Source organism: Neophocaena asiaeorientalis, unplaced genomic scaffold, assembly GCF_003031525.2.
Source record: "Neophocaena asiaeorientalis asiaeorientalis breed wild unplaced genomic scaffold, Neophocaena_asiaeorientalis_V1.1 scaffold981, whole genome shotgun sequence".
Classification (NCBI taxonomy): Eukaryota; Metazoa; Chordata; class Mammalia; order Artiodactyla; family Phocoenidae; genus Neophocaena; species Neophocaena asiaeorientalis.
Window position 1 is genome coordinate 610,464 of NW_020171801.1, and position 24,868 is coordinate 635,331.

Here is a 24,868-nt window from a genome sequence, read left to right on the forward strand (position 1 = left end):
GATTTTTTGAAGTTGGCCCCTAAAGTTGGCCGCTCCGACGTCAACGCACATTTAATTAGCGGCCGAGCCCCCGTCCGCCCCCCACTGGGAGGCAGCCGCAGGTTTGTGGGTTTAATGGGCACCCAGCTCGGATTCACAGGTTTAGTCGGCTCTTCCCCAAATACCGTCAGCTTGTCCCCGAGAGGTTTGTGAAAGATGGTGCAGAGGTGACTGGGGAGCCGGAAAGTTGTTAGTCTGCGTGATGCGCGCGCGCGTGTGTATAAACAGATATGCGTATCTATTAACTTTTACAGAAGCTTCACCTCCTGCACCAACGTTATCACTGTTAATTGGTAATAACATTCTAACGTATCGATTTCCCCCCCACAGCCTATGGAATTAGACGGGGGGAAGGCGCGGCGGCAGCGACTTCGAATTGCACTCTTGGCTATTGCCTTTTCAAATGTAGTTGGAATAATCTATAGTAGCGACCGACAGTGCGAAATCTTTTGCAATGTTAAACTACTGGCAGCCGTTGACGATGAATGCTGTGTATTTTTACAAGGATTTCCCTTTGCTGATGTGATATTTTAGGCAATCTCCTTCTTTCGAAAAGGGTCATACTCTTAGCCAATAGCTTCATCATGTCAATCATGACTCCTTTAGTTGCAAATCCAAGATAATCAGAAGTTAAATACATTTTATTTTACAGCGATTCCGGGTAAATCCTTGAAGCCACAAATTACACTGTATCAGTATTAATCTGTCAGGCATTTTTGATACCATGCAGGGTTTTATCAGCTCTGCAGAAAAACAGGTTACAGTTTTTAACAACCATGCTGTTGTTATTTAAAAGTAAAGATCACGGTAAAATTACTGCTCAGCTAAATATTACGCTCCTGTATACAGCCCTTACCCTGCTTTGCTAGTTTATTTTGCACACCACTGATAACCACAGCATTACTATTTGCATGCAATTTGCCTAATATATGGTGTGGGTAACATCATTAATTTAACAGACGTTATAAGTGATTGTGTGGGTGTAGTTCAAATGTTAAACATATATACAAGGTATTAGGCTTTTAAAGACATGTTTATCATATTGTTTTCATTTCAGTTTACTCTTAGGCACATGCAGCTGCACATTTAAAGGAGGTGGGCTCTTTTAGTTGCGATTTCTTTTTGGCCCTTTTTGGAAACTATCCCTGACTATGCCACGTCAGTTAAGAAACATGCAGACTTGGACACTCCGTGGATATTATGTGAAATACCGATGAATTAGTATAACGCGTCTGCATAAATAAGCTGGCCTTTTCCCTCTGTGCACACGTTCCAGGAAAATTTCTCCTTCTTACTGTTTGATCGTGAGGGGCAAGCTTCCTTATGCATCTGTGTTTGTAAACATTTGTAATGCGGTTGTGCGCCTGTGTGTTGTACACCCCGACAGAGAAAAGGAACATCAATGTGAATAGTGGATGAACTTAAAAAGCTTGCTATTGCCTTGAATGGAAGTGTGTACCTTTCCAAACTCTCTTTGGACATTCAGAGCATGCCAATTACATGTTCATTATATGTTTACTTCCCCTCCTGGGGAGCAAGTAGTTGCTTAGACTGATGGCATCCATTGCTCCCCACCCCTAAGTCCCCAGGAGGTCCTAGGAAGAAAAGGGCGCCAGCCAAGTTAAGGATCTCTTCTCAGCAGTCACTTGTGGAACAGAGAGCTCTGAGCCATCTCTACCGCAACCCTAGATGTCTGACAATAACTGGATCAGGCCAGCTAAAAAACAAACTCATCTTCCGAGACTTAATGAAGAAAGACTTTACAGACACAGGCATCTGTGTCATTTGCAAACACTAGACTGCAGTAAGCAAAAAGTGCGTGCCCATTTAGAGACGTACACATTTGTCAGGAGGAATGCGAATGGAAAGGATGGGGCACGGGTGACTGCAGTGTGGATGTGCCAGTCTGGGAGTGCTCGGTGCCTAACGGAACAGAGCCCTGGACTTCACACACCGCCAGAATCTCTTAATGGGTCATGCTCTGGAGTCGATTAAAGGGCCAGCGCTCTCGTTCTTCAAGATTCCTGGGTGAGTGAGCAATGTTCACCTGTGTCTGAGTTTAATATGAACCATTCTGTGAAAGAAGAGGAAGGCGCAGATGGCTGTGTGCACCAAAGACAGCACTTGCTCTTAAAAAAAAAGAAAAAAAGATAAAGGGGAAAAAAATCAAATTTCATCGTTGAAATCACTCCGTAGACTTGTCTGTGGTAACCCAGTAAATGAATTCTTGAGGTGTCTGGAGATCACGTGGCTAGATTTGGACCTGTTTACCAGCAAAATCCGAGGGCCTACCAAGCGCACAGCCTTTCCACCCTGCAAGGACCCCTCCCGTATTGATTAGGTGTTGCTTCGTGACAGGCCGAGGTTTTTTTGTAGAGATGCTTACTTATCTTCTTTTTATTATTGAAAAAGAAAGAAGGAAAGAAGGGAAGACAGATACAGCAAAGGGCTCATTCTAAAAAATAAAAAGGGAAAAGGAAACCACTGTGATAGCAAAATCACAATGTTCAAAAGCCTGGTGAAAATTGTAGTTAAGCCATTGTGACAGTGGCCGACTTCTCACTGCGAAGGACGGAGGCCGGCGTCCATGGTTTGTAGTTTTTATGGGGTGTCTCACAAGCAGCCTAATTAGAGGCGAGCTTGCAAACGGGCAGTTATACAGGAAGAGACTTAAACTCACTAAACTGTTATATAAATAGAAAGTTCAAAGGTCTGTGTGGGGCCGTCCAGGCTGGGAAGGGGCCATGTGCGGGCCAGGCTTCTCCTCCCCCGGGGCTGCCCCAGCAGCCCCGCTTTCCCCAGTTTCCCTCAGCCATGGGGGGCGGGGACCCTGCTCTCCAGACAAAAGTGAACTGTTTCAGCTCCAGCTGGGCATGGCCCATGCACTGCAGCAGCCCGGCTGCTTCCCCTTGCTCTGCGCACACAGATCTTGGAGGCCTCCTGCGCAGCAATCCTCCGGAAGAGTGGAAGAGGCCTGTTTATGGACGGGAAGGTCGGGGAGAGACAGGGAACGCAACCTTGGTCTACCTGGGGGTGGCAGGAATGTGGAGGGGGCGGGGCGGCGCCTCCAGGTTGCCAGGATTTCTCTTTCTCTACCTCCAGCCATTTATCTTTCCCCCTCCCCCTCTGTTTGTTTTCCACTGCAAGGGAGACAGTCAGTGGTCTTTTTTTTGCTGGTACAATATGCATTCTCCGGCTTGTTTGAGCATTCATTCAGCAAACCACTTGGGCTTGAGTTTCTTAAGGGAGTATATGGGAGGGCGAGACCCAAGGTGGTGAAATTAGCTAGTGATGAGGTCTCCTCCACACCCACTGAAACCCCCAAAGATAAATGCTGTCCCCGTAAATCTTAAAAGGCAGGTCTATTGGGCAAGGAAGAAAATTATCTCATGTTAGAAATCAGTTTAATGATACATGAATTGTTTTGCTAATGATTCAGTCAAGCATTTAACAACTTTAAAATATACAAATCAAGATTGAAAACGACTGCCTCAAATATGAATCTGTCATGATAGACATAAACGAGATTCCAAACATTTAAGCGTTTTGTAGATGGATACAAATTATATTGTATTTAAACATGCTAATTATTGTTGAATAGGAATGGTTTTAATGTGCTGAACCTTTATTTCATGCCCATTATTCTTAGCTGAGACTATTTCTTGCATGAAAAATCTGCACATATTTAACAATTTCAGAATCATAAAAGCCCAATAAAATGGCCATCTCTGGAACAGTCTAGAAGCTATAGTCCTATGAGCTTATAGCTCATACCTCAGAAAGGGAAACTACCACATACTTGATTAGCCTGTCATGTAGACAAAACAACTGGTACAGTGACTACATTTTTCACTTTTAATTTTGTCTTTTTCTGATTGCTGTGGGATAAAGAAAGAGATTTTAAAAACTTGTTTACTGATAATGGAAAGAAATGTGTTGCTGATTTAAGAACTCAAGACCACAACCTGGAGAAACCTTTCTGAGGAGTGTGTGTGTGTGTGTGTGTGTGTGTGTGTGTGTGTGTGTGTGCGCGCGCGTGCGTGCGTGCGTGTTTTAAGGTTGAGTTATTAGTCTTTATTATTGTAGAAATCTGGAATACATTCATGATGCAAGCTGACAGGTATTGCATGCATTTTTATCTCATTTGATTTGCATTTTCAGTTTCTTAAGTCAGTCCTATTTAACAACTTTATTAAGTTATAATTGACATAAACTAAACTGCACATATTTAAAGTTATAATTTGATAAGTTTGACATATGTATACACCCATAAAACTACCAATAAAGATAGTGAACATGTCCAACCCCATCATAATTTCCTCAGGCCTCTTCGTAAACCTTGCTCATCCTTCCTTGCTCTACCTTCTCCATACATCATCTCATTCGGTCATTGTGAATCAGAACGTACACGTGTTATTCCCATTTTACAGATGAGCAAACAGCCCTGGAGAGGTTGATGGACTCACCTAAGTTCACACAGCCTGGTTAGTAGTAGGGCTGGGTCAGGAATCCGCATCTCCCAATTTCCAGCTCAAGTGCCTTTCTGCAAAACCTCATTGCCTATTATTTATTGTTCCTGTGTGGGTTTGAGCATTTAGCTCTCACTGAAACAAACGGATTGGACTGTGTATATGATGCTTGTGTAAAAAAAAAAATCTGTGGAATTACCATGTAATCGACTAGCCATGGAACTCTGCTTTTTTCTTTTAATTGAATAGGGAACAATTTATGTAATGGTACAATCTCTTAGCACTTCTTTTATGGATGCCCCTTTAATGAAAACGTATGAATGGCAAATTACAATATGTGTATTGTAATTTGCCATTCATATATATTGTATGTATTATATATATATGTGTGTGTGTGTATATATATATATATGGCAAAACTCAAGTCCTTGAGAACTGTTCATTTAAATTCGAATGCCCTAATTTTGAAGATTTGGTACCTGAACTTAAAGAAGACCATGGTATATTGTCTAGTTAATTGGGAGCCTCAAAGCTGGGCATAGGAGGTTAATAACATTTCTTTCCAAAGCTTTATAATTTACCACATCTGTCATTTGATTTGATCCTCACAATAACCATGTGTGTTTGTCAGGACTGGTCTTACTGGCTCCATTTTGTAGACACGAAAACTGAAGTTCAGAGAGGTTAAGTGACTTGCCTAAGTTTTCACAGTGTGTGGATGGTCTCAGGATTTGTGTTTAGTGTTCTTTTCACTGAGTCACTACTGTTGCATTAAGTCGTTGTGTTTAGATATGCACACCGCTTCCTAGGGAGTGGTGTACGCCCTCTCGCATCATTCAGCACAGCGCCTTTCCCATTACAGGTGCTCAAGAAACATGTGTTGATTGATATGAGAGCCCCATCAGCTCCAAGAGGGCTCTACGCAAATGCTTCTGTCTTCCAAAGACAGTTGCTTAGATCCTGGTGGTAATACCTCCCCTCTGCCTGCCTGATAGTGTTTTAATTGTAACTTTTTGAAGGTCTCCTAGCCAGTCTGGTCTCTTGCGCAGAAAGTAACGAGAAAGAAGGATGGTAACCAAGAAAAGCTTAATAGGGAAAGGCAAAACTCGAACCCCTGTTATTTATCAGTGTGCTTAAAAAAATAGATTTCTATGAATCCTAAGATATGCTTAGAACTGAAAAAACCAGCTTTGAAGGTAGAGGGGTACAGGACTGGTATTGTGTCTCAATCTGTGCGGAGAACGTTGAAGAAGTATGTGTGACAAAAATCTGAAGAAGAATTGAGTGGTCGGAGGGTTGGGATTCCTCCAGCTTTCCTTGCGTTTCAGCCTTTATGACTTGTATTTCATCGTGAGAAGCCTGTTTTTCTATTTAACTGTAGCAGATCCACGCCATAAATTATCATGACTGTTAAACAAAGGTCCAGCACTGGGTTCCTCTAATGTAAAACTTTTATGTTGCACTTTAATGAAATTTTATATGCATGTTCAAAGCGAGGCACACTTTATACCATGGAGAGGGCGGTGCTCGGAATTGTTGAATTTATTTTAAAGTAAATCTTTTCGATGACCTTAGCTGCTAACATCCACCTACTTACTGAGCTGAGAAAAATGGTCTGAGTGCTTAAATAAAATGGCCTGATTTAAGCAGGGCTGACAATAGCCCTCCAGCTAGAATCTGATTTTGATTATGGATTGCTTAGTTTATGGAATGCTATTCTTCATATACCTGTGCATTTTGCTTCATTTTGAAAAGAAAATCAGCCGGTGATTGAAAGGAATCTTGGATTTGGTTGTTCAATAGGCTTGTGCTGGTCTAGGAAGGTATAAAGGCCACACATTGGGAAATAAGCTAAGGAAACAGGTTGTGTTTTCATTGCAAACTTAAAATCACTCATCTGTTTAGTTTTTTCAATGTTCATTTTGCTGGAGAAAAGGAAAAGAAGAAACCCATCACTTCCATCTTATAAAGAATGGGGGTTTTTTTTGGCTTGGATTTCCAAATAATAGTTCTTTGCATCATCGACCGGCTTCAGTGAAAACCAGGTCTCAGGAGCAGATACCGGTGGCCTTGATTAAACCATATTCCTGGAGTCCAGATTTTGTGTTTTGTAGGCCACATATCTCCTGGCAATAGCATTGAAATGGTTTCTTTTTATATAAATAAAAAATAAAACCCTACTCGTCTCGTAGTGGTGCTGCATTGTAACCTGGGCTTTAATAGTCACTGGGACAAGTTTCTTAGGAGTCTGATGTCTCCTTGGTCTTTGGGTCTCTAGTGTGATTTGATCAAACCAACCCACCAGAAGGAGCGTGTTATGAGGACACTTTAACCTTCTGACTGTGGCAATATGTACACGACGACCTAACTGTCTGGTGAACACCGAGAAATGCAATTGCAGAGGCTTTATTTCTCCCTCCAGGATGTCAGTCAACTAATTTTTTTAAATAAATTAATACTCCAAAGGGACTGGTGGTTCCACGCCAGGTCGGCACAGCCACAGTAACTAAATTAAATTCCAGCGTGATGGATGTTTCCGATGAAGTGTCATGGAATCCTGGAGAGGTCTCATCAATTAGCCATTATTTATTTGCTGGCAAAAGGCTTTGGCTCAGGTGTGTAGATATTCATCAGTTCCTCAAACCCGGTGTTTCAAGACTGGAGGGCCCTTCACCATCATCTGGTCCAGCCTCCTCTTCATACAGATGTGGAGACCAAGGCCCAGGATGGGAAAATAGCTTGCCCAAGGACGTACAGTCCATACGTGACAACGCTAGGTCAGGTCTGGAGCTCTCGTGTCCCGGTTCAGTATTTGTCACCCTCTCCAGAACTGTCTGCACTGTGTACCTGCTCTGTGCCCAACGCTTTGCTCGGCAGTCACTTTTAGGGGGAGATAAAGGAATGTAGAAGATGACCTCTGGCCCCACTGACTTGACAGTGGAATGTAGACCTGGATTGGGGGAAATGGTGTGGCATGGATGTGAGTAAAATAGGAATTCAGGGAGAGAGAGGGAACGTGAGCTAGAGGAGGAGAAGCAGTCCTCCGCAATGCCCAGAGTGAACTGGAAAGCCAGAAATGGGGGCTGTTTAGCAGACCAGGAGCAGCCGACACTTGCTGTTAAACAGTTGCCTTTGGACCCGGAGTCTACTGCGTGAATAGTAGCTCACGTTCATCACATAGTTGCTGAAGTTTTGTTTTGCTGTGTGCGTGGAGTGTTATTACCACTGACCACCATTTGCTGGGGAATAGCCACAGAATTCTGGACAATTATTTGACTGTCTGAATTATGTAAATATCGAGGCAAGCATTCTTCAAAGAAATACCAAATGAGAGTTTGTTTTCCTGAATCAGTTGAAACAAATGTTTGTAAGTTGGCACAATTGCTGGCAAAGTAGCGATTTTCGAAAGAAGCGTATATCGCGGCTCTTGAGATGTACCCAGATATATCTGTTCTTTTGTCCTTTCTCCTTTTTAAAAAAAATTATTAGCTCATTTTTGTGGAAGGTGTGTATTGATGTTTTTCCTTTAGTCTTTCTTTTTCCCAAAGCGTAAGTTGATGCCTTGGTACCATCTGATAGGTGTTTACATCTGTGTTTATAATGAATTGTTTCGGCCACCAAATAATTCTTTGTCTGGCTGTCTCATCCTTCGAATCTCAGCTCTGTCTCTGGGAAGCCAATGATTCAGTCAAGCATTTAACAACTTTAAAATATACAAATCAAGATTGAAAACGACTGCCTCAAATATGAATCTGTCATGATAGACATAAACGAGATTCCAAACATTTAAGCGTTTTGTAGATGGATACAAATTATATTGTATTTAAACATGCTAATTATTGTTGAATAGGAATGGTTTTAATGTGCTGAACCTTTATTTCATGCCCATTATTCTTAGCTGAGACTATTTCTTGCATGAAAAATCTGCACATATTTAACAATTTCAGAATCATAAAAGCCCAATAAAATGGCCATCTCTGGAACAGTCTAGAAGCTATAGTCCTATGAGCTTATAGCTCATACCTCAGAAAGGGAAACTACCACATACTTGATTAGCCTGTCATGTAGACAAAACAACTGGTACAGTGACTACATTTTTCACTTTTAATTTTGTCTTTTTCTGATTGCTGTGGGATAAAGAAAGAGATTTTAAAAACTTGTTTACTGATAATGGAAAGAAATGTGTTGCTGATTTAAGAACTCAAGACCACAACCTGGAGAAACCTTTCTGAGGAGTGTGTGTGTGTGTGTGTGTGTGTGTGTGTGTGTGTGTGTGTGTGCGCGCGCGTGCGTGCGTGTGTGTGTGTGTGCGTGTGTGTGTGTTTCACCTGTGTCTGTAGTAGGACGCATCATCGTTGTTGCTACTGTTATTTGGGTGTTTACTCTGTGCCCCAAACATGACGAAGTAGCTAGTGCTTTAAATACTCAGTGCTTAAATACTCACTTAATCCTGACAACTTTATGAGATGGGACCTATTATGATTTCCATTTTTGGATGAAGAAATGGAGGCAGTAGCTACTCAGTGATGCAATTCAGGTTCCAGCCTAGATGGAGCTGATCCCAGAGCCTGCACCAGCAACAACTGACATATTGTCTGAGCCTTTCCAACAGGTGGGATCCTTCTCCATACATCATCTCATTCGGTCATTGTGAATCAGAACGTACACGTGTTATTCCCATTTTACAGATGAGCAAACAGCCCTGGAGAGGTTGATGGACTCACCTAAGTTCACACAGCCTGGTTAGTAGTAGGGCTGGGTCAGGAATCCGCATCTCCCAATTTCCAGCTCAAGTGCCTTTCTGCAAAACCTCATTGCCTATTATTTATTGTTCCTGTGTGGGTTTGAGCATTTAGCTCTCACTGAAACAAACGGATTGGACTGTGTATATGATGCTTGTGTAAAAAAAAAAATCTGTGGAATTACCATGTAATCGACTAGCCATGGAACTCTGCTTTTTTCTTTTAATTGAATAGGGAACAATTTATGTAATGGTACAATCTCTTAGCACTTCTTTTATGGATGCCCCTTTAATGAAAACGTATGAATGGCAAATTACAATATGTGTATTGTAATTTGCCATTCATATATATTGTATGTATTATATATATATGTGTGTGTGTGTATATATATATATATGGCAAAACTCAAGTCCTTGAGAACTGTTCATTTAAATTCGAATGCCCTAATTTTGAAGATTTGGTACCTGAACTTAAAGAAGACCATGGTATATTGTCTAGTTAATTGGGAGCCTCAAAGCTGGGCATAGGAGGTTAATAACATTTCTTTCCAAAGCTTTATAATTTACCACATCTGTCATTTGATTTGATCCTCACAATAACCATGTGTGTTTGTCAGGACTGGTCTTACTGGCTCCATTTTGTAGACACGAAAACTGAAGTTCAGAGAGGTTAAGTGACTTGCCTAAGTTTTCACAGTGTGTGGATGGTCTCAGGATTTGTGTTTAGTGTTCTTTTCACTGAGTCACTACTGTTGCATTAAGTCGTTGTGTTTAGATATGCACACCGCTTCCTAGGGAGTGGTGTACGCCCTCTCGCATCATTCAGCACAGCGCCTTTCCCATTACAGGTGCTCAAGAAACATGTGTTGATTGATATGAGAGCCCCATCAGCTCCAAGAGGGCTCTACGCAAATGCTTCTGTCTTCCAAAGACAGTTGCTTAGATCCTGGTGGTAATACCTCCCCTCTGCCTGCCTGATAGTGTTTTAATTGTAACTTTTTGAAGGTCTCCTAGCCAGTCTGGTCTCTTGCGCAGAAAGTAACGAGAAAGAAGGATGGTAACCAAGAAAAGCTTAATAGGGAAAGGCAAAACTCGAACCCCTGTTATTTATCAGTGTGCTTAAAAAAATAGATTTCTATGAATCCTAAGATATGCTTAGAACTGAAAAAACCAGCTTTGAAGGTAGAGGGGTACAGGACTGGTATTGTGTCTCAATCTGTGCGGAGAACGTTGAAGAAGTATGTGTGACAAAAATCTGAAGAAGAATTGAGTGGTCGGAGGGTTGGGATTCCTCCAGCTTTCCTTGCGTTTCAGCCTTTATGACTTGTATTTCATCGTGAGAAGCCTGTTTTTCTATTTAACTGTAGCAGATCCACGCCATAAATTATCATGACTGTTAAACAAAGGTCCAGCACTGGGTTCCTCTAATGTAAAACTTTTATGTTGCACTTTAATGAAATTTTATATGCATGTTCAAAGCGAGGCACACTTTATACCATGGAGAGGGCGGTGCTCGGAATTGTTGAATTTATTTTAAAGTAAATCTTTTCGATGACCTTAGCTGCTAACATCCACCTACTTACTGAGCTGAGAAAAATGGTCTGAGTGCTTAAATAAAATGGCCTGATTTAAGCAGGGCTGACAATAGCCCTCCAGCTAGAATCTGATTTTGATTATGGATTGCTTAGTTTATGGAATGCTATTCTTCATATACCTGTGCATTTTGCTTCATTTTGAAAAGAAAATCAGCCGGTGATTGAAAGGAATCTTGGATTTGGTTGTTCAATAGGCTTGTGCTGGTCTAGGAAGGTATAAAGGCCACACATTGGGAAATAAGCTAAGGAAACAGGTTGTGTTTTCATTGCAAACTTAAAATCACTCATCTGTTTAGTTTTTTCAATGTTCATTTTGCTGGAGAAAAGGAAAAGAAGAAACCCATCACTTCCATCTTATAAAGAATGGGGGTTTTTTTTGGCTTGGATTTCCAAATAATAGTTCTTTGCATCATCGACCGGCTTCAGTGAAAACCAGGTCTCAGGAGCAGATACCGGTGGCCTTGATTAAACCATATTCCTGGAGTCCAGATTTTGTGTTTTGTAGGCCACATATCTCCTGGCAATAGCATTGAAATGGTTTCTTTTTATATAAATAAAAAATAAAACCCTACTCGTCTCGTAGTGGTGCTGCATTGTAACCTGGGCTTTAATAGTCACTGGGACAAGTTTCTTAGGAGTCTGATGTCTCCTTGGTCTTTGGGTCTCTAGTGTGATTTGATCAAACCAACCCACCAGAAGGAGCGTGTTATGAGGACACTTTAACCTTCTGACTGTGGCAATATGTACACGACGACCTAACTGTCTGGTGAACACCGAGAAATGCAATTGCAGAGGCTTTATTTCTCCCTCCAGGATGTCAGTCAACTAATTTTTTTAAATAAATTAATACTCCAAAGGGACTGGTGGTTCCACGCCAGGTCGGCACAGCCACAGTAACTAAATTAAATTCCAGCGTGATGGATGTTTCCGATGAAGTGTCATGGAATCCTGGAGAGGTCTCATCAATTAGCCATTATTTATTTGCTGGCAAAAGGCTTTGGCTCAGGTGTGTAGATATTCATCAGTTCCTCAAACCCGGTGTTTCAAGACTGGAGGGCCCTTCACCATCATCTGGTCCAGCCTCCTCTTCATACAGATGTGGAGACCAAGGCCCAGGATGGGAAAATAGCTTGCCCAAGGACGTACAGTCCATACGTGACAACGCTAGGTCAGGTCTGGAGCTCTCGTGTCCCGGTTCAGTATTTGTCACCCTCTCCAGAACTGTCTGCACTGTGTACCTGCTCTGTGCCCAACGCTTTGCTCGGCAGTCACTTTTAGGGGGAGATAAAGGAATGTAGAAGATGACCTCTGGCCCCACTGACTTGACAGTGGAATGTAGACCTGGATTGGGGGAAATGGTGTGGCATGGATGTGAGTAAAATAGGAATTCAGGGAGAGAGAGGGAACGTGAGCTAGAGGAGGAGAAGCAGTCCTCCGCAATGCCCAGAGTGAACTGGAAAGCCAGAAATGGGGGCTGTTTAGCAGACCAGGAGCAGCCGACACTTGCTGTTAAACAGTTGCCTTTGGACCCGGAGTCTACTGCGTGAATAGTAGCTCACGTTCATCACATAGTTGCTGAAGTTTTGTTTTGCTGTGTGCGTGGAGTGTTATTACCACTGACCACCATTTGCTGGGGAATAGCCACAGAATTCTGGACAATTATTTGACTGTCTGAATTATGTAAATATCGAGGCAAGCATTCTTCAAAGAAATACCAAATGAGAGTTTGTTTTCCTGAATCAGTTGAAACAAATGTTTGTAAGTTGGCACAATTGCTGGCAAAGTAGCGATTTTCGAAAGAAGCGTATATCGCGGCTCTTGAGATGTACCCAGATATATCTGTTCTTTTGTCCTTTCTCCTTTTTAAAAAAAATTATTAGCTCATTTTTGTGGAAGGTGTGTATTGATGTTTTTCCTTTAGTCTTTCTTTTTCCCAAAGCGTAAGTTGATGCCTTGGTACCATCTGATAGGTGTTTACATCTGTGTTTATAATGAATTGTTTCGGCCACCAAATAATTCTTTGTCTGGCTGTCTCATCCTTCGAATCTCAGCTCTGTCTCTGGGAAGCCGCTAGCTACAATCCTCCTATACCTCCTGCGTCCCCAAACTCACATACTCTTGCCCTGTCGGGTTAGACACCCTTCCTCTGAGCTGCCGTACTGCCCTGAACAGGCGTCCAATGCATCTGAGTTGTTTTGAGGGATGAGAACATGTCTTTCATTGGTGTAATCCTAGTGTCTGGCCCAGAGTAACAGCCTAATGCAGCCAATTCAGAGTGCAGCATCGTTGGCTTGTCCAATTCATTCAGGCGCCGTGCTGGGTCTTCAAAGTATTACCTCTAGGTGGGAAGCCATAATGAATCACATTAATAATAATGAGTGAAAATAATAATTAGAGCTTACATTTCCTATGTGACGGCTCTGATTTGTGTTATCCGAGTTCCCTATTTTACAGGGCAGGGAAACTGGGACAGAGGGGTTCAGCGACTTGCCCAGGGTCACACGGATAGTATGCTGCAGAGCTGCAGTTAGCGCACAGGCTGTGAATACTTAGCTGAGCTGCTAGCCCACGATGATGCCCTGGGAGAGATGCTAGAATAGCGGCAAGCCCTGTGTGCTTCGGGGCTTGGCAGCGGGCTGGGCTGATGAGGCCTTTGGCACTCATCTTTAGTATTTACAAGCCAGCATTGGGTTGGAGTCCATAACCGTATATGAGGTGTAACTGACCTGATATCTACTCCAACAAGAGATGCTCGATTCTGCTCCTCTTTGGTGTAAGCACAAGATTCGGAGCTTGGGAGGAAGACGCATTGAACGTGGGCTCAATGAGGGTGGGGTTTTTTGGGGGGCGGCATTATTTACCACTGCATCTGCAGTGCTTAGAAGAGTGGCACACAGTAGGTGCTCAGTTACCTTTTGTTGAATAAATCAATGGGTTGATATACAGTAACCTGCTTAATGCTTTGTGTGATCAAATTTGTGAAGAGATAGTTCAGAGGTGCAAGAATGAGGTCTAAGAGAAGATCTAAAATCACGATGGTCAGACAGGTAGGTACAGGTAGACGTGTTCAACAGATAGGCTCCTGAAATAGCCTGCTTATTAAAGTTTTATAAAGTAAGTCTCTCTATGTGCATCTGCTTGCTAGGAATCCTGTGGGGAATTCTTTGTTGTTGAGCGTAATCTCTCCTAAGCAGCCCTAAACTCATCAAATTTGTGATTTTAGATTGTTACGCATATAGCAGTTTCTTTTTGCGAGGTGCACCTACATTTAGTATCTATAACAATGCTGTAAGGGTAATTTTGCAGACTTTTTTTCAAAAAGGCGTCTTAAATTGTTACCGTCATCAGAATGAGGCTTTCACGTAGTACAAAGGTGGAGGGGAGAGCATGCCTTCAACATTTGCTGAATATTCGTCTCCATACTTTTATAGCATTTTTTCCTCTGAGCCTGCTGCCTTGTTCGTGTTTCTTACTTGTCCTTCCATCCCTCCCTCCCTCCCTCCCTCCTTCCTCCCTTCTTTCTTTGTTTTAAAAATAGCTCCTGCTTTGGAGGCTAACCTAGGATTTGGGTTTTCCTAACGTATTTTTAGACAGAACACATTTTCTATTTATGCCTCTGTAAGAGAACTCGTATTTGCCAAGCACCATGTTCCATGCTTTACACACACCACCATATTGAACAAGCACCCCAGAAGATAGGTGTTTTTCCCACCGCCTTCACAGAGTTGGACATCAGCTGTATCAGAGTTGATGGGTAACTTAAAACTTCAAGATTCATTAAAATTAGCCTTGGGAGAAAAACTCTCTAAATATTATTTTTATGTTTTTACAGTACACAGTTAAAGGTCATGAGATGCAGGTCAAGGAAGACAGAAAGATAAAAGGTGTTGAAGAAATCTAGGACATTTTAGTGGAGGTAAAGCACCCAGTTAGCTAAATTAACCAGGCATTAAGGTACATATTTGGAGGAGGAACTGTAGATACTTATGGGTTTTTAATAAATTAGGTCTCATAATCAGAAATGAAACATATCCAAGTATTAAAGATCCAGGAGGAATGCAAGAGCCATGATAATCTTTTTTCAAAAGTTAACTACTAAATATTAACCATATCCCTTTTGCTACAATTAGACATTTTGGCCAATTCGTTTTTTTTGCAGTTCTGTAACAGTGTAAACTTTAAACAGTTCACATGTATTCAGACCGCGAGTGATAGAAGTTCCTATCAAGAATGATGAAGATGATTATGGCTGGATTCTGATTAGCATTTTACCCTGAAATTACAATGAAATGCCAATGCACACTCTAATGTCATTGAAAAATGACACCAGTGGCAGACTTCTACCACAGGCTTTTGTAAACAATCACAGTTACTCACATATTTTGAACAAAAAAATGGAACTTTGATGAACCTGTTTCAAGAGGCTTGAAAAGTTAAAGTGAATTCTAACTGTAGATTAGTAGCAAATGATGACAGCAGAGCCAGTATTACCTCACTTGATTAATTTATAAGGATACTGGTCAATGATTTTAACCAACAGCTATGCATAGTAGAATCCTAATGGGATCTGTCTGTTAAAATTACATAAAGTAGGGCATTTGATTTATTTCATAGTTTCTCAAAGCTCAATTTTAACTTCATACAAATAACGCATTAGTCACCCGGGATAAATGACACGTTGAATGAAGTTGTGATTTTGTCTGCTTCACCTAATCTGATTTAGCACAGGATTACATCTGGCTGGCCTCTGGGTTTCTGGGGTGTGTAAAGAATGCCTTCTGGTTTGGGTGTAGCAGTAAGAACTGCCATAGCTACAGCTAGGCGGCAAAACGGTTTATAGACATTGCCCCTCTTACTACACGATTAGCTGAAAGATGGGGTTGGCAACGAATTTGAGATTGGTTAAGTATTCAAGCCTGTAATATGTGTTATGAAAAGTTAATTTAGCAAAATAGCACTAGAATCAATAAAATACACTCTACCAAGTTAAGATGTGGGAGGACAGCAAACTTTGCCTAGGTACCCAACTGTAGTCCACCATTTCCAATGCCCTTGACCCTGGGGTTGGGGAGTCTTTTCCTTGGGCTGTGAATGCTACCGTGACCGCTCCAGGCAAGTACCTGCCTCTGAGTCTTACAGTGTCACCCATCCAGTTTCAGTGCCAAGTCTTGACCACCTTGTACACCCTGATCACCATTATTGCCATCTTTCTTTGGGTTCCTTGCCTCAATGGAAGATGGAAAGGTGAGTTTGTCCAGCAGAGAACCTTCGAAATCTGTTCGGCCTGCAATTGCATACCAAAATTGGAAGAAGGGGGGAGATTTTAAATTCATGGCAGGCTGGAAATACGTAGGCTTATATTTTTAAGATTTAAAAAACACGATTAGTAGAAAGTCCATAGGACTTCATGGACGTCAGATAACTCTTAAAAACGAAGGCAAATGATGAAGTAGGGGGTAAGTTTCCTGAAATTGAACATAATCATAAAAATTCAAGGGAAAGCAATATATTCTGCAAAATTTATGAGTTTTTTGGTGGGGAGAGTTTGCAGAGCTTGACAACCCCCAGTGCATCTGGCCTGGCACATTCCTGTTTGTAATGAGAACCTTATGGGGTGCTGGGCCTCGGTTTTCTTAGGCAGGCCCGCTCCCCAGGGGTATCATAAATGATATGCGAGTCAGAAACTTCATGGCTCATGGCATTTCTCAGAGATGTTTTAGTTAAGCTGCCTCACCCAGCCACAGGGGCAGAAGTTGGGAAATGAGTCCCCTCATAAATCTTCATTGAGCTTTAATTAATTAATTATTTTTTTGGCTGTCGTTCATAGGAATTAGAAAGGGGGAAAGTAACTGAATGAATGTGCCTATATGACTCCACGGAAATGGTCCAGGGTCTTGGGTTCGTGTGACACACATTCATTTAACAGCAACAACGACGCTAAGCAGAAAACCGCAGGGGTGTAAATACTGGTAGGGAAAAGTTGAACCTACAGAGCCAGAAACAGAAGCAAAAGGTGCAGTGCCAGTGTTAGGGCTACTTTGGCAGTTTTCTTGTGTCTCCTCTTTCCTTCTCTTTCCTTTTATTCCCCACAGGCTGGGAAAGTTTGGAATCCATCACGGTCTCACTTGGGAACTTGGGCCTCACCTTGTGGGCTGTGCGGGGTGGTATGGCTGCTAGGTCATGAAATGGGGATTTGTGAATTCGTGTTTGTTCAAACGTGTGCCAGCACCTGGATTTCCTGAATGAAGTTCTGATGCTACTTTTTTCTGAAAAGGAGTTCCAGCTATTTTAGTGGTGGTGATCGGGGGCGGGACAACCCCACGTTGAATGGGCTTGTGTAATGTGGATCCTTGAACTCACTTCGCCTCTCCTGTGACTTCGGGCTCCTCTGTCAGTGTGCCCGGAGCCCAGCCAGACCTCAGCAGCCATGAGGAAGAAGCCTGACGCTACTTCCAACTCCGCAGCGCTCCGCGCTCTGTCACCACCCCCCCTCTCCCATCTCTGTCTTTGGGTTCCTGACGTTTATTCCTGTAAACGACACAGTAGTTGCAGTTTTATTCACTTCCTTGGGTAGGTCTAATGCATTGACAACAGGACTGCCCCTCGCATGAGCGTCACTGACCTCCTCAGTCCTCCTTTTAATAATACCTGTTACACGTGATAAATTTTCAGACTTGTTTACCCTTTATTAGCGAGCTGGGATACTTGTGGCAGTGTTTCGAAAGGGGAAAAACAACACTGCTTTCTGGGAGCCGTTTAACCAATTTCTCCTAAAGACTGCTTGTGCATTTTATGAGAGCAATGTTTAAAAGGTGGTAGTGAATGAAGCAGCCTACACTGGAAAAAAAGAAAACATATTCTGGGGACAGAAGCCTTTAATATCTTGCAAGCTGTTTCATTGAATTCCAAGTTTCTGGTCCCAAACTGTTGTGGCATCTTGAATTTAAACTGTCAAGTTATTAGACCTTCATGTTCAACAGAATGGAAAGACACTGGAAATCCTAGCCGTTTTGCTTTGGCAAATTAAGCCGCACTTGTTTATGGCCGGCGTTTAATAATAAGGCTGAATTTTCATAAATAGACAATGGGTGAGGAGGCCTTCCTAGAGTCAGTACGGATACTCTGTATCCCTCTGGAACCATTAAGAGGAGAATTGAGGCTCTCTGTGAGCTACAGTCTTTTTTTCCCACAACGATCATCTCCCATTTAAAACCTGAACTTTAAGAATCAGAAAAGCTCTAAAAATCTAAGGAGAAATAGGAGCAATTTTCATGAATCAACGTGAACTACTCAAGAGTAGTTCTCATGAAGGTGGAGGGGAGAGGAGAGGTGCTGGCTGCTTCTGCGGAGCGCCTCCTCCCAGATACACGTCCCGGCGCTTGTGGAGAGCCTTAGAGCTTCAGACCTTAACGGGGATCGGAGCTACGTCAGCTCCTTGGTCATCGCCTTCCCTCACTCTCCCTAGCAGTGCTTACCCAGCTTCTGCTGGTCCAAAAGAAAAAAACAACACCAAAACCAAAATGGGAGGAGAATAAAACTCCCTCTCAAGGCAGCCAATTCCTTCCTGTCTGGGCAGTTCTGCTACGCATTCCATCATCTGTGAGAAAGGGCCACACAGAGGAAGTATAATGTCTTCTGCTCTCGTCAGCCCTCCCTGGGTCTGAGGGCAGCCCTGCCGTGTTCACTGTGTTCTCATTTCTCAGGGCAGGACGTCCCAGCACTGGGATAATGGCCTGCAGAGACTCACGGAGACCCTGTCTAGATACACGTGTGGGAGGTGGCCAGGCCTGGAAGGCTCGAGCTCTATTTTTAGGGTAGATGGAACCAAGTGAGGCCTCGCCGCCTGGTCCACACACACTTTTTCAGAAGTTCGGTGCAAGAGCAGATCCTTACCAGCCTTTGCCCAGGGAAACCTCCCTCTGGGTATCTTTCCCTTTAATTGCCACAATATGGGAACCCCAGAGGATCGAAAGGCTAACAGGAGCTTTTCCAGAAGGAATCAGATAACTAATGTTGAACCCCGGTGCCTCCTGGGAAACTGCATCTCTCTCCCTGTGGCCATGTTGGCCTACCCTTGGGAGATGACCATGGATCCCGTGTATGGAGTGGCCGCTGCACGTCATACAATCCTCCGAACGCCTTCCACATGTAAACTCTTCAACCTTCCATAACCCTGTGAGGTAGTAGTCGTGTTCATGATTGCCATTTTTATGATGGGGGAATTAAGGCCTAAGAGAGGTTAAGTCACTTGCTCAAATCACACAGGTAGGTAGTGTAGGTAGCAGCAGAGCTGGGGTTCAAAACCCTGGCGCCATAGCACTGCCCTGTAATACAGCTCCTCGGAGGCAAGGCTTGAGTTGTTGCTCCACGCTGGCCACCTCTGCACAAACTACTACTTGGATGGCGTGAAAAGCCCCTCTTCCTCTGGCTGTGACCACGGCTTCATCTTGCATGATGGAGATTGGATCCGAATAGCATTCCACTCTGACACAACACTCTCCTTGCAATGTGTACGAAAGCCATCTTTGTGATGGGTGAAATTCTAAGTGTTGCAACTGTCTCCTGAAGAGGGGAACGGGCATTCATCCGTTCCTTCATTCATCACATATGTGGTAGGTGTCTACACGGGCCAGGCACTGGGGATCTCATGGTGGCCATTGCATACGTGGCCACTGGAGCTGGATCCTTAAATGCTTAAAGTAGGATGAGAGGAGTTGGGCAGAGGTCCTTCCAGTCGCAGGGATTGTGGCCCTCTTTAAGATGACAAAAACAGATACTCCTCGCCCACCCTTGAGGACCCCTGCCCTGGTTGATTCCTGCGGGAGATTTATGGGAAGGAGATCGACATGACAAAGAGGATTGGCCGGGGCTTCCCTGGTGGCGCAGTGGTTGAGAGTCTGCCTGCCAAGGCAGGGGACACGGGTTCAAGCCCTGGTCTGGGAAGATCCCACGTGCCACGGAGCAGCTGGGCCCGTGAGCTACAAATACTGAGCTCTGCGCGTCTGGAGCCTGTGCTCCGCAGCAAGAGAGGCCGAGACAGTCAGAGGCCCGCGCACCGCGATGAAGAGTGGCCCCCGCTTATCTGAAAGGGCTTGAGTCATCAATCATAGGTGAAACGCATGGCACAGGGCATCTGGCTTTCTTTGTGGCTGCCAGGAAGCTAGACTGACCCAGCACTGCCTTGAATAATTTCTTCAGTGTCTAGTACTCATTATTTCCACCTGCTGTGCGAGAGGGATCTTAAGTCAAAATATAGCCCCTGTGACATTGCACCGCATTGTTGATTACTGCAACCTTTCCGTCAGTATTCAGCAAACCACTTCCTGTACTGTACTATTGATGAGTTATTGTAAACCCCTGAATTCAGCTGTACAGTATGAAGTCTTTTTGCTAAAGGGACTCTAAATTGGAAAAGAATGTTTTCACACATCTTTGTCACAGGGCATGCCCGTAGCTCTTCATAGGCATCCGAAGATGAATAGTTTCTTGCTACCAAATGCTTTTTAGAAATATTTAGTTTAGATTCCAGACTAGAGACTCATCTTGACTTGGGCAAATAGTCTATTAAAGAGACTTTAGATTCCATTTTGTCCTGGGCGAGTCTTGGCCCTGGAGTATGGATTTTGCTAATAAGATCAAACAGAGCCAGCTGTGTTCTTCCAGAGAGCCACCTTGAGTATCAGCATGGGTGACAGATGACAGCCTTTGCTTCAAGAAGTTGATTGTACGTAATTGGGCAGTGGTCTGTTGTATTTTCAGTGCTTTGTCGGCGTGGCCCGTTCATCCTCCAAGAGAAGTTAATACATGACTGCCCTGAGCAATGACCCCACATATGACTGAGCTTTGATGGGGAGGGGAAGGGGTGGCCTGTGGTGTTGGGTCACTTTCCACTTGAGTGGACGTTACCTCGTGGAGTTTTAGGTGGAGGTGTATGTATGTCTGGCGTTTAAGCCAAGACTGTATGACCCTTATCAGGAATGTTGTAGAGGGGATTCCAGCATTAGATAAAGGTTGAACTAGATGACCTTTGAGGTTGTTTCAACTGCTGAGTTTTTATGACACTTTAAAATTCCTCGGGAGAAAACCTGCAGTAGAGGGCATTGGCTGTGAATCTCAAGCTTGCAATTGTTGGAAAATAACGCTCAAGTCAAATCACATTAAATTCACTTTAAATTTTATAAGTATAGAGCTCACAATGTTTTACCTGACTTTTGGGGCGTGGGGTGTGAAGGGGAGAACAGGAAGATTACTGCCGCATAAAATGCAAAAAACAATGAAAATAGCATCAACAGTCCAAATTTTTAAAAAAATTTGTTTTAATTGAAAGGATTGGGAATCACTGACATATATAGGCTTTAAGAATTTTTCTTGGCCGATTTGCGAGCTCGACACATGGAGCCTATTGGCATTTTAACGGAACCTTATCTAAATAGAGGCTGTGCAGCCAGTGTCTTCGTGCGGGCACCTGACTCCCTTTGGCTATTGACGGGCTTGTTACAGAATGCGGTTGACTATTCTCCAGGTCAGGAGTGAGGTGTCAGCATCTCTCACAATGGGGAATGGGTATGTACCTCCCTCTTCTCCACTCCCTTGCTGTGTGTTTCTGAAATAAAACCTGAGCATCTTTTTCATCTTTGTTCGTAACATCATGGACTAAGTATTGCAGTCTTTAAACACATCTTTAGGTGAAATCACGCAGCAATTTCTGGTTCAGTTTGACTGGTAGTGAATGTCTGTCCTCCACTCACGTAGACGGAATAATACAAAGCGGAAGAAACTACAAATTCTTTTTACAAATGGGAAAAAGAGAGCCCGAAAATTCAAAGAGGAATTTGAACCGTTCCTCGCGTCCATGGGCACATACTCCGCGTGTGGCAGTAAAATGGGCCGTTCAAGACCTGAGGAAATAAGTTAATGATAATGTTTACCTGTGTGGGTATATACGTAGGTACTTATATCCGCGTGTATAGATACACATATAGGTACACCACATACATGCAAGCGTACATAAGCTAGCTGTAGATTCTAGGCTTTCGTGAAACTTGAACTCTTAAGATGTGTGCTCCTGATACCCTATCCCACCACCCTCTGTTCGCCTTTTTGTCTGGTTGAGGGCTGTTTTGTCTAAACAAATTATGCCATTATTTTATTTTAAACACTCTTTTTTTTAAAGGAGAAAATAATCAATGCCAGATGCCCTGAACACTTGTGCATTGAAAGGAAAAAAAAAAAATCATATAAAACAAGCTTACATCTGAGATGCTTCAAAGAGGGAACTTTAACTCTCCAACATTTTTCAAACTTATAAAATCCATTAGCGTCCAGGATGCATTCTGGGCCTGCTGCCTGTCTAGAAGTATTTTCAATCGCTTTTGGATTCAGCCCTTTTTCCCTCTTTAATTTTGAGACCCCTGTGTGTTTGGAGGGAAACGTAATCCATATGTTTCTGATTCATTTACACTTAACTCATCAAAACGTTGTTTGTAAGAGCCATTTGATGTTCTAGCAGCGTCTGTGCATTTTAAAAAGTAAGCTTTTTAGAACCCTCCCAGCAGCCCCACTCCCACTTGCCGCGAGAAAGGCATTTTTGGCCGAGGGGTAAACTATGAGGCATAAAGGTCCGACCAGGTCGAGTTCAGTTCTGAATTCCTTAGTGTGCCAGGGGCCTCCAGGTGGCAGGCACTGGGCTGCCATGTTTCTGTGCTGGGTTGACTGGACTTGCTAGGTCACAGGACTCTTTCGGTCCTTCTTGACACTGGCTCAGCTGCCTCTGTTTTGGACGCGATAAAATGACTTTCTGAGTAAATTTAAACTGAGCAGGGAATTGACTCCCCTTAAGCAGAACTTTCATTCAGCTCTTCACAGAGGGCAGGCATTTATCCTAGTTCGTCATCTGAAATTAAATGTCTTAAAGTGGAAGTAACTTCCATGCCTCAGTTATAGTATGTCTGTTACTTTAGACATTACAGCTTTTGCAGAAATGATTATCGCTTCACCTGCAGTCACTTCGTTTTTTTTTTTCTATTTAATAAGGAATCTGATATAAAATAATCGGAAACAGTCTTGACAAATCTCTTTGATTGCTGCCGGTGGCCCTGGCCTTTTTCCTAAGGTAATTTGTTTATGGTTACAATTACAAAGCCCTCTGACAAGCCCATTCTGTAATGACCCAAACAGTGCCCCTGAGAAGGAGTCTTTGTGTGGAAGTCAAACAGCTGAGTGAAGCATAAAGGCATCACGATGGCTAAGGCCGCTGCAGTCATTGATCTGTGTGTGGCCTCTACTATGCACTGGAGATGAACTTGGAATAGACGAGGCCCTAACCTGCTTCCTCCTCACGGGCGGTGGTTTGAGGGAAGCAGGCCTAGGAGCCTGGAGGCAGATCACCAGACCAGGTACCATCCCAGGGGGCCTTCCGATGGTGCCACTGTCACCATCCCTGCCCCCTCTTACAACGCACAGGACGCATAATTGCAAACCCAGCGCAGCCTCTAGCAATCACTCCAACTTAAGGTACATTCAGGTGTAACTCACTAAAGTTCTGCAGCCCGGGGGCAGTGGGGAGGGAACACTTTAGCCTTCCTCTTGCTAAAAAGTTCCCTTAAAAAAGAGCATGTCTGCTTTCAGAAATTAACACTGAACCATATTTCATATGAGATCGTTTTTGTTATCAAGACGTGTTAACTCTCTATCATAAACATTAAGAAGTTCTTAGAACCAAATTATATATTCCTGTGTGTGTGTGTGTGAGTGTGTGTGTGTGTGTGTGAGTGAGTGATCTTCAGGGATTTCCACCCCTGCTAATGCCAATCCTTGGATTTGTCCGGATGTGAAAGCAAGGGCTGCACGACCACCGAGGTTCTCAGTTGGGGCCACGTGGAATTGCACGTGAATATTTCAGATCAGGTTGGACCTGCTCGTAAATTCTCATTTTTCTACTTTTGAGGATGTGGATTCAGTGTAAAAAAGGAAGAGAGCAGTGAAATGAGTTGTGTCCAGGCCTCCCTTGCGCAGAGGTTGAGAATGGCGTCCCTGGACCAGGCCTCGCTCCCTCCATGACCGCACTCCAGTCTCCCCCGTTGCATCCGTTTGCTGCGGAGTTCATGTCATTGCCAGGTCAGGGCAGTAAACAGGGGCAGGGAGCGTCCCACGCAGCTTCTGCCAGGGCATCTTGCCCTCGGTGCTGAGGGCTGCCCAGGCCGCGCAGCTGGTTTCCTTTGGGCGCCTAAAGCCTCCCCGCGCTGTTCTTTTCCTAGGTGTGCCCCGAAAAAAATCTAATGCAAAAGAGTCCAACTGTGGCTGCAGTTTGCTGGCCACCTGCGTCCTGATGACAAGAGGAAATCGGGTTACCCCCGCTGGACCTCAAGTCTTCACTTCTTCTTCAAAAGTTGCAGGTGCACGGTGCTCTATCTTTAACCCCGTGGGCTGTCACAGGGGCACTTGACAAGGCGCCGCTCACATTTGTGTGGGGCAGGACGACCAGCTCGTCTCCGGCCCATCTGCTGATGGGGACAGTTTCACATTCTGTGTGTTTTCTTGGGCATTTTGTATGAGGAGGTGGGCATGCACTCTCTTGTTTATGGAGACAGGCGTACATCATATCTACAAAGGACTGGAAAAAAAGGCTTTGAGGGGGCTTCCCTGGTGGCGCAGCGGTTGAGAGTCCGCCTGCCGATGCAGGGGACGTGCGTTCGTGCCCCGGTCCGGGAGGATCCCACGTGCCGCGGAGCGGCTGGGCCCGTGAACCATGGCCGCTGAGCCTGTGCGTCCGGAGCCTGTGCTCCGCAACGGGAGAGGCCACGACAGTGAGAGGCCCGCGTACCGCAAAAAAAAAAAAAAAAAGGCTTTGAGGGAAAATTTCAGTTCCTTACTGCTGGGGGACCATGCTGCATGCTGCAGGGACCTTGTCAGTTTCGTATTCACTGTTTTACTATTTGTTTTAGGGCTACAGCGAGGGGGGTTCAATTTTAAGTGCACATCAGGTCTTTCAAAAGATTTTTAATGTACAGTGGCTGGTGGAGTTC

General features: G+C 43.7%; 1 protein-coding gene across 1 annotated transcript in view; it reads left to right on the forward strand.

Moving 5' to 3' along the window:
* The window catches only part of LOC112396318 (AF4/FMR2 family member 2-like), a 401,348-nt gene that overhangs the window by 340 nt on the left and 376,140 nt on the right, over positions 1 to 24,868 (forward strand). The window lies entirely within an intron of this gene.